The following is an 8041-nucleotide window of genomic DNA, read 5'->3' on the forward strand; positions in this document are numbered from 1 at the left end:
TATAACAAAGAAGGGAAATGAAGTCAAAAACAGAGAAAACTACACAAAATTATTTTTTAAATATCGTGCATAATTCTACATTTAAAAATAGACAATCTTTGCCCAGATATGGTGGCTCATGCCTGTAATCCCTGCACTTTGGGAGGCTGAGGAAGGCAGATCACTTGAGCCCAAGAGTTCCAGACCAGCCTGGCCAACATGGTGAAATCCCATCTCTACTGAAAATACAAAAAACAAAAAAAATCAGCCAAGCATGGTGGCGTGTGACTGTAGCCAGCTACTAAGGAGGCAGAGATAGAGAACTGCTTGAACCCAGGAGATTGCACCACTGCACTTCAGCCTGGGTGACAGAGTGAGACCCTGTCTCAAAAAAAAAAAAAGGAAAAAAAAATCTTGGCTGAGCACAGTGGCTCACACCTGAAATTCCAGCACTTTGGGAGGCCAAGGTGAGCAGATCACTTGAGGTCAGAAGTTTGAAACCAGCCTGACCCACATGGTGAAACCTCCATGTCTACTAAAAATACAAAAATTATCTGGCCATGGTGGCGGGCACCTGTAATCCCAACTACTTGGGAGGCTGAGGCAGGAGAATCACTTGAACCCAGAAGGTGGAGGTTGTAGTGAGCCAAGATCATGCCATTGCACTCCAGCCTGGACAGAGCAAGACACTGTCTCAAAATATATTTTAAAAAAGAAAAGAAAATCTAGATGATATGGACTCATCTCAAGTTGTCAAAATTGAGATGAAAATTGGTTCATCTCAAAGTCGAGATGAAAATTGAGAAGCTCCTTCTCTGTATGTGGCAGAGCTGGTGACACGAAGTACAAACTAGAAAATACCCAAGTGGAGGTTAAATATGAGAGTTTAGAGTTCAGGGAAGAAGTCAGGGCTGGAAATTTGGTAACAGTCAAAACATTTGTGGCATTTAAATCCATGACATCAGAAAGATCACCATGAAAGCGAATATGGACAGAGAAGATAAGTTCTAGGATTGAGTCCTGGAACAGCCAGGAATTCATTCATTAAAAGAGAATGAGGAAGCAGCATTTTGGGTGGCCAAGATGGGCAAATCACCTGAGGTCAGGAGTTTTAGACCAGCCTAGCCAACATGGCGAAATACCATCTCTACTAAAAATATAAACATTAGCCGGGCATGGTGCCAGTGTCTGTAGTCCCTCTGAGGAGGCTGAGGCAACAGAATCGCTTGAACCCTGGAGGTAGAGAGATTGCAGTAAGCCAAGATGGTGCCACAACACTCCAGCCTGGGCAACAGAGTGAGACTCTGTCTGAAAAAAAAATAAGAGAGCGAGAATGAGGAAGTACAGCCAGTGAGGTGAGAAGAAAGAGGCGTGGGATAAAGTAGATCTTGAAAGCTAAATGAAGCAAATATTTCAAAAGGAGGAAATGACTGACTGCATCAAATGCTGCTGAGTAGTCAGGTAAGATGAGGACTGAGAACTGAAGCAAAGTGGGGACTGGACAAGAGCATATTTTGTCCCTAATTGGAGTTAGACAAAAGCCTAAATGGAGTTAGTTCAAGATATAATGAGAAATGATAAAGAGAGACAAACAGTACTTTGAAGGGTTCTTGTACAGAGAGGACTAGAAAAATGTTGCAGAAGCTGAAGGGGAATATAAGTTAAAGGAAATTTGGGGGTTTTTTTGGAGGGGGGATATGATACATTTTACAACACGTTTGTATGCTGGAAAAAATAATTCCACAGAAAGGGAAAAATTGATGACGTAGAAGAGAGGGAACAATTTCAGGAGAAATATCCTTAAATGATTTAGAGGCATCACAAACGGAATTATCTGGTGTGAGATGCAGCCTACACAACTCACCTATGCAAGGCAATGTATATAGGCCCCAATATTGTTAGACCAATAGATTTAGGAGGTGTTGCAGGTTAAGTTTCCCAGAAAGCACATACTAAGACAGAGTGAGGAGCCTAAAATACCTATTGGGGAATGACTCCTGTAAACGGAAAACACGAGAGTCAGCTGGAGCCATCAGACAACAATGGAGACTTCTATGAAGCTGTCCTAACAGTCTCTGCCAGCTCAGCTCCAAAGTCAAGACTGCCCATTAGAGGAGTTCCACCTTGGGTGGAAATGAACACATCTTTGCACATTGCCTTGCTCAGTTGTTGGCTGAAGGTCGCCAGAGAAGCCTATGGCATCAGTTTGAAAGCAGAAGGGAACCCTGAAGGGATTAACTGCTGGAAACTAGCAGCTAAGCACACTCTTTGCAAATGAACAACTAACCTTTTATTGAAGGAAGAGCTGAGTGGGCACATCTTCATGTCTGACACAGAATAGGAAAATGTAGAAATTCTCTTTTGTTTACTTTTATTTTCACAGTTGCATTAGGCCATTGTTGCATTGCTATAAAGAAATACTCGAGATTGGGTAATTTATAAAGAAAAGAGGTTTAATTGGTTCCTGGTTCCACAGGCTGTACAGGAACCACAGCAACATCTGCTTCTAAGGAGGTTTCAGGAAGCTTATAATCAAGACAGAAGGTGAACAGGGTGCAGGCATGTCATATGGTGAAAGCAGGAGCAAGGGGTGGGATGGTGTGCTACATACTTTTAAACAATCCGATCTCACAAAAACTCATGCACTATTATGAGAACAGCACCAAGTGGATGGTGCTAAACCATTCATGAGAAAACCATCCCCATACTCCAATCATCTCCTACCAGGCCCCACCTCCCACTTTGGGGATTACATTTCAGCATGACATTTGGACAGGGACACACATCCAAACTGTATCAACAGTGAAGTAATAAGTAAAGTCATCAGCTTGAATGAGATGAGGGAAGAAAGAGTATTGAAGGTTTCTAGCAGGAGGAGAAAACATGAAGCAGTTGACTCAAAGACTGCAAGAATGAATATAGAGGGATTACTAGGCAGCCCTGATAGTTTATTTAATAGTGTTTAAATTTAAAGCAATATAAGCAGAAGTAAGATTGGCAGCAGAAGAAAGAATTATAGAAATAATTGAAGAAAACTTTTGGTTTTTAAAATATTGCTAGCAATCAGTCAACAAAAACAGACTACATGTAAGGAAACAAGAACCATGCTCGTCTCATATTTCACTAAAGAAGCAACAAAGCGTATTTTAAAACTATAAAACATAAAATATATAAAAGGTGTGCATTGGAAGATTCTTAGCCCTAAGAAATAGAAAACTATAACTAGTATAAACAATAAGGCAGATTTATTATTTCACAGAAGAATTTCTAAGTTGGATCTGAGATTGGTTAATTCAGTGGCTTAGCCCTAGGTTTCTTCCATTTTTCTGCTTTGCCAGGCTCAGGAGATTAGTTTATCCTGAGTTACTCATCCTCTTGTTCATGAATTGGTCCTACAGTTCCAGGCATTACAAACATACATGACAATATTGAGCAGAATAAGAAAAAAGATCTCACTGGCTAGAGTTGTGTCACATGCCCATTCCAAAGCCAATCACTATTAAGGGGAAAGCAATTGATTTAAAATACATGTCTGGGTAGAGAAGTGTGGACTGTCCAAACAAAATCAGAGTTTTCTTAATAAGAAAGAAGGAGAAATGGCTGCTGGGTAGGTAATTGACTGTACTTCTATGAGAGGAAGAACATATTGTAACTTGAAAATTTAAAAATCCAGCAAATCTATCATTTTTTTATGAGGGCACATCCTCAGAAATAAACATACTTAGAAACTATACCACCCATATACCTTTCTTGAAAATTTTTCTTAAAAATATTATAGATAACTGAGAGAAGAATAAGACAACTCAAAAAGAAGTTGTGTTATGAAATAACTGATAGTGATCAATGAATCCAATAACACAAAGTTAAATCTGATTGTTTTGTTTTGAAGTACACCTGCAAATTACATTAAAAACTAAATAAATTACATTTAAGCTAGGATCTGAAAACTAAAAACTATTTAAACAGGCAAAGAGTTGAGAGAAGAGCACACCAGACAGAAGAAATGGTGTGAGCATTTCCTTAGGGCTAGAGTAGAAATAAGCATAACATAGATTAGGAAGGAGTTAGATGAGCCTTGTGTGGCAGTTAGGGATTTGGAATTTTAGGCATATTGAACATTACTAGTGTTTTAAGTATAAGAGTAACATATCTCATTCTATTTTGATAAGATCATATTGGTTTCTTTTTTTTAATCATGCCATATTATTTTTAATTATGTACAATGATCTAATGTTGTCACCCAGTGCTTTCACCCACTGCTCTGTTTGGCCACTAGTCTTTTGTCTCTCTCTTCAGCAATGGTGAGGCAGATACCCTTTCTTAGGGGAAGAGAAATCCATGGTTTGTTGCCCTTGCCAATAATAAAAATGTTGGAAAGTCAAGTAGCAAAGCTGTTGCCATTGGCATCTTTCACATAAACCATGTCAAAAGATCCAAGGTGACTCTCTCTGTTGATGATCACACCAATTCTTCCCAGATTAGCACCTCCAGTAACCATACACAGGTTACCAGTGTTGAACTTGATGAAATCAGTAATCTTGCCAGTCTCCAAATCAATCTGAATGGTATCATTCACCTTGATGAGGGGATCAGGGTAGCAGATAGTGCAAGCATCATGAGTCATCAAATGAGGGATTCCTTTTGTGCCCACAAAGATTTTTCTCACTTTACACAACTTGTACTTGGCCTTCTCAGGTGTAATATGCTGTACAGCAAAGCAACTCTTAGTGTCATAGATCAGACAGAAATTCTCACCCATCTTGTCAATGCTGATGACATCCATGAATCCAGCAGGGTAGGTTATATCACTTCAGACCTTGCCATCGATCTTAATGAACCACTGCATGCAAATCTTCTTTGTTTCATCTCCTGTTAGGGCATACTTAAGTCTGTTCCTCAGGAAGATTATAAGGGGGAGACACTCTTTCAACTTGTGGGGACCGTGGATGGACAAGGGGCAAACGTACTGGTCAGTTTATACAGCATCCAATGCTTTGATGCTGCTACTTGCTTTAAATGCTTCTTGGGACTACAAGCCATGGCTGCATTAAGCCAAGAAAGAGTACCACTGTCTTCTGGTGCATGTAGAAATTTGATTTCCCTTTAAAAAGGCAGATGAGAGCAAGGCAAGGGTAGAAGTCAGGATGCTACTGAAGGTGACAAATTATATTATTTATACTAGGAAGGAGTGTGAAAATGAAGAGATATTGATAAATTGTAAATACATGTAGAGAGATGCAATAAGACAAGCTGAAGGATTGCAGCTGTATGAGGATGAGTTGAGGGAAATGGTAGAATCAAGGAGCCAAGCTTTTGGCTGTGTGGATGGTAGTGCCACTTACTAAAAAGGTAAGGAACAAAAAATTAACAGGCTGCAGCTCGAGAAACGAGATGGGAGAAGGGGACCAAGAGCTCTAATTTGAACATTTTAAGTATCAGATGCCTGTGAGACTTCCAAGTAAAGACAGAGTACAGAATAGGTCTGATCTGGAGACATATTTTTGGAAGTTTTGGCATATGTACAATACTTAAGGCCATAGGGAAATGGCTATTATCAAAGGAAAGAAAAAGAAAGTAAATCTCAGCGCTTAAAGGTTAGAGAAAAAGAAAATAAAGGAGACTGAAAGGAAACAGGCAACAAATTAAGAGGAAAACCAACAGAGTTTTAGAGTCATGGAAGCCAAGAGCAAGAAAAGAATAAACAGTTGTGTCAAAAACTAAATAGTCTAATAAGGTGATAATATGCACATTTTCATTAGATTTGGCAACAGGGAGGTTGATGATGACAGAAGTCGTTTCAGTTGTATGGTGGTGATTGGCATAATCTCAGTGCATCAGAATGAAATTGAAAATAATGAATAAGAATGTGAGGAAATGAAGACTGCTGGTTTTAGAAAACTTCTGGCACTTTGGGAGGCTGAGGAGGGTGGATCACATAAACAAGCAGAAAACAAATAACAAAATGGCAGGAGTAAGTCCTTACTTATCAAGAAAAATATTGAAGGTAAATGGACTAAACTCTCCAATAAAAAGAGAATAACTGAATGAATTTTTAAAAAACAAGATCCAGGCCAGGCATGGTGGTTCACATCTGTAGTCCCAGCACTTTGGGAGGCCAAGGTAGGCAGGTCACTTGACATCTGGAGTTCAAAACTAGCCTGACCCACATGCTGAAACCCCCCTCTATACTAAAAATACAAAAATTAGCCAAGTGTGGTGGTGGGCATCTATAATCCCAGCTACTCAGGAGGCTAAGGCAGGAGAATTGCTTGAACCCAGGAGGTGGAAGTTGCAGTGAGCCAAGATCATGCCACTGCACTTTAGCCTGGGCGTCAGAGTGAGACTCAATCTCAAAACAACAAAAACTAAAACAAAACAAGACCCAATGATCTGTTGCTTACAAGAAACATACTTGACGTATAAAGACACATAAATTTTCAGACACACTGAAAATAAAAGGATAGAAAAAACATTGCATATCAACATGAAACTGAAAAAGAGCAGGAGTAGTATACTTACATCAGATAAAACAGATCTCAAGACAAAAGCTATAATTAGACAAAAAGAGTCACTATATAACGATAAAGGAGTCAATTCAGCTAGAAGATATAATAATAATTATAATATATATGCATCCAACACTGGAGCACCCAGATATATAAAGTAAATATTATTAGAGCTAAAGAGAGACATAGACCTCAATACAATATCCCACTTTCAGCAGTGGACAGTGATATGGTTTGGCTCTGTGTCCCCACCCAAATCTCATCTCAAATTATAACCCCCACTGTCAGAGGAGAAACCTGGTGGGAGATGATTTGATAATGGGAGTGGATCTCTCCCTTGCTGTTCTCATGACAGTGAGTTCTCATGAGATCTGATGGTTTTAAAGTGTGGCACTTCCCCACTGACTCTCCCTCTCCTGCTTCCATGTAAAATATGCCTTACTTCCCCTTCACCTTCCACCATGATTGTAAGTTTCCTGAGGCCTCCCCAGATACGCAGACCTGTGAGTTGATAAAATCTCAATTATTTTTAAATTACTCAGTCTCAAGTAGTCCTTTATGGACGTCTGAAAATGAATCAATATAGGAAATTAGAACTGGGATACTGAGGTACTGCTATAAAGATAACCTGAAAATGTGACTCTAGGTAACGAGCAGAGGTTGGAACAGTATGGAGGGCTCAGAAGAAGACAGGAATATGAGGGAAAGATTGAAACTTCCTAGAGACCTGTTGAATGGTTTTGACCAAAATGCTGACAGTGGTATGGACAATGAAGTCCAGGCTGAGGTGGCCTCAGATGGAGATGAGGAACTTCTTGGGAACTGGAGTAAAAGTGACCCTTGGTATGCTTGAGCAATGAGTCTGGTGGCATTTTGTCCCTGCTCTAGAGACCTAGGGAACTTTGAACTTGACAGAAATGATTTAGGATATCTGGCAGAAGAAATTTCTAAGCAGCAAAGCATTCAAGATGTTACCTGGCTTTTTACAAAAGTATATGGCCATATGCATTTGTGAAAAGATGGTCTGAAATTGAAACTTATATTGAAAAGAAAGGCAGAGCATACGACTTTGGCAATTTTGCAGGCTGATCATGTATTAGAAAAGAAAAACTCATTTTCTGGAGAGAAATTCAAGCCAGCTGCATAAGTTATGAGAAACCAAATGTTAACATCCAAGGCAATAGGGAAAATGTCTTCAGGACATTTCAGAGACCTTCATGGCAGCCCCTACCATCACAGGCCTGGAGGTCTAGGAGGGAAAAGTTGTTTTGTGGGCCAGGCCCAGGGCCTTACTACTCTGTGCAGCTTTAGGACATGACACTCTGTATCTCAGCTGCTCCAGCTCCAGATGTGGCTTAAGGGACCAACAAACAGCTCAGGCCATTGCTTCAGAGTGCAAACCCCAAGCCTTGGTGGCTTCCATGTGGTGTTGGGCCTGCAGGTGTGCAGAAGGCAAGAGTTGAGCATCAGGGGCCTCTGCCTAGATTTCAGAGGATGTATGGAAATGCCTGGATGTCCAAGCAGAAGTCTGCAGCAAGGGTGGAGCCCTCATGGAC

General features: G+C 40.2%; 1 pseudogene; it reads right to left on the reverse strand.

The window, feature by feature from the left end:
- Positions 1 to 1682: 1682 nt before the first annotated feature.
- On the reverse strand, positions 1683 to 5909 carry LOC116565256 (annotated as a pseudogene).
- Between the last annotated feature and the right edge of the window lie 2132 nt (positions 5910 to 8041).

The sequence above is a fragment of the Sapajus apella genome, unplaced genomic scaffold (genome assembly GCF_009761245.1).
Source record: "Sapajus apella isolate SASKATOON/1434 unplaced genomic scaffold, GSC_monkey_1.0 scaffold2, whole genome shotgun sequence".
NCBI classification, from domain to species: domain Eukaryota; kingdom Metazoa; phylum Chordata; class Mammalia; order Primates; family Cebidae; genus Sapajus; species Sapajus apella.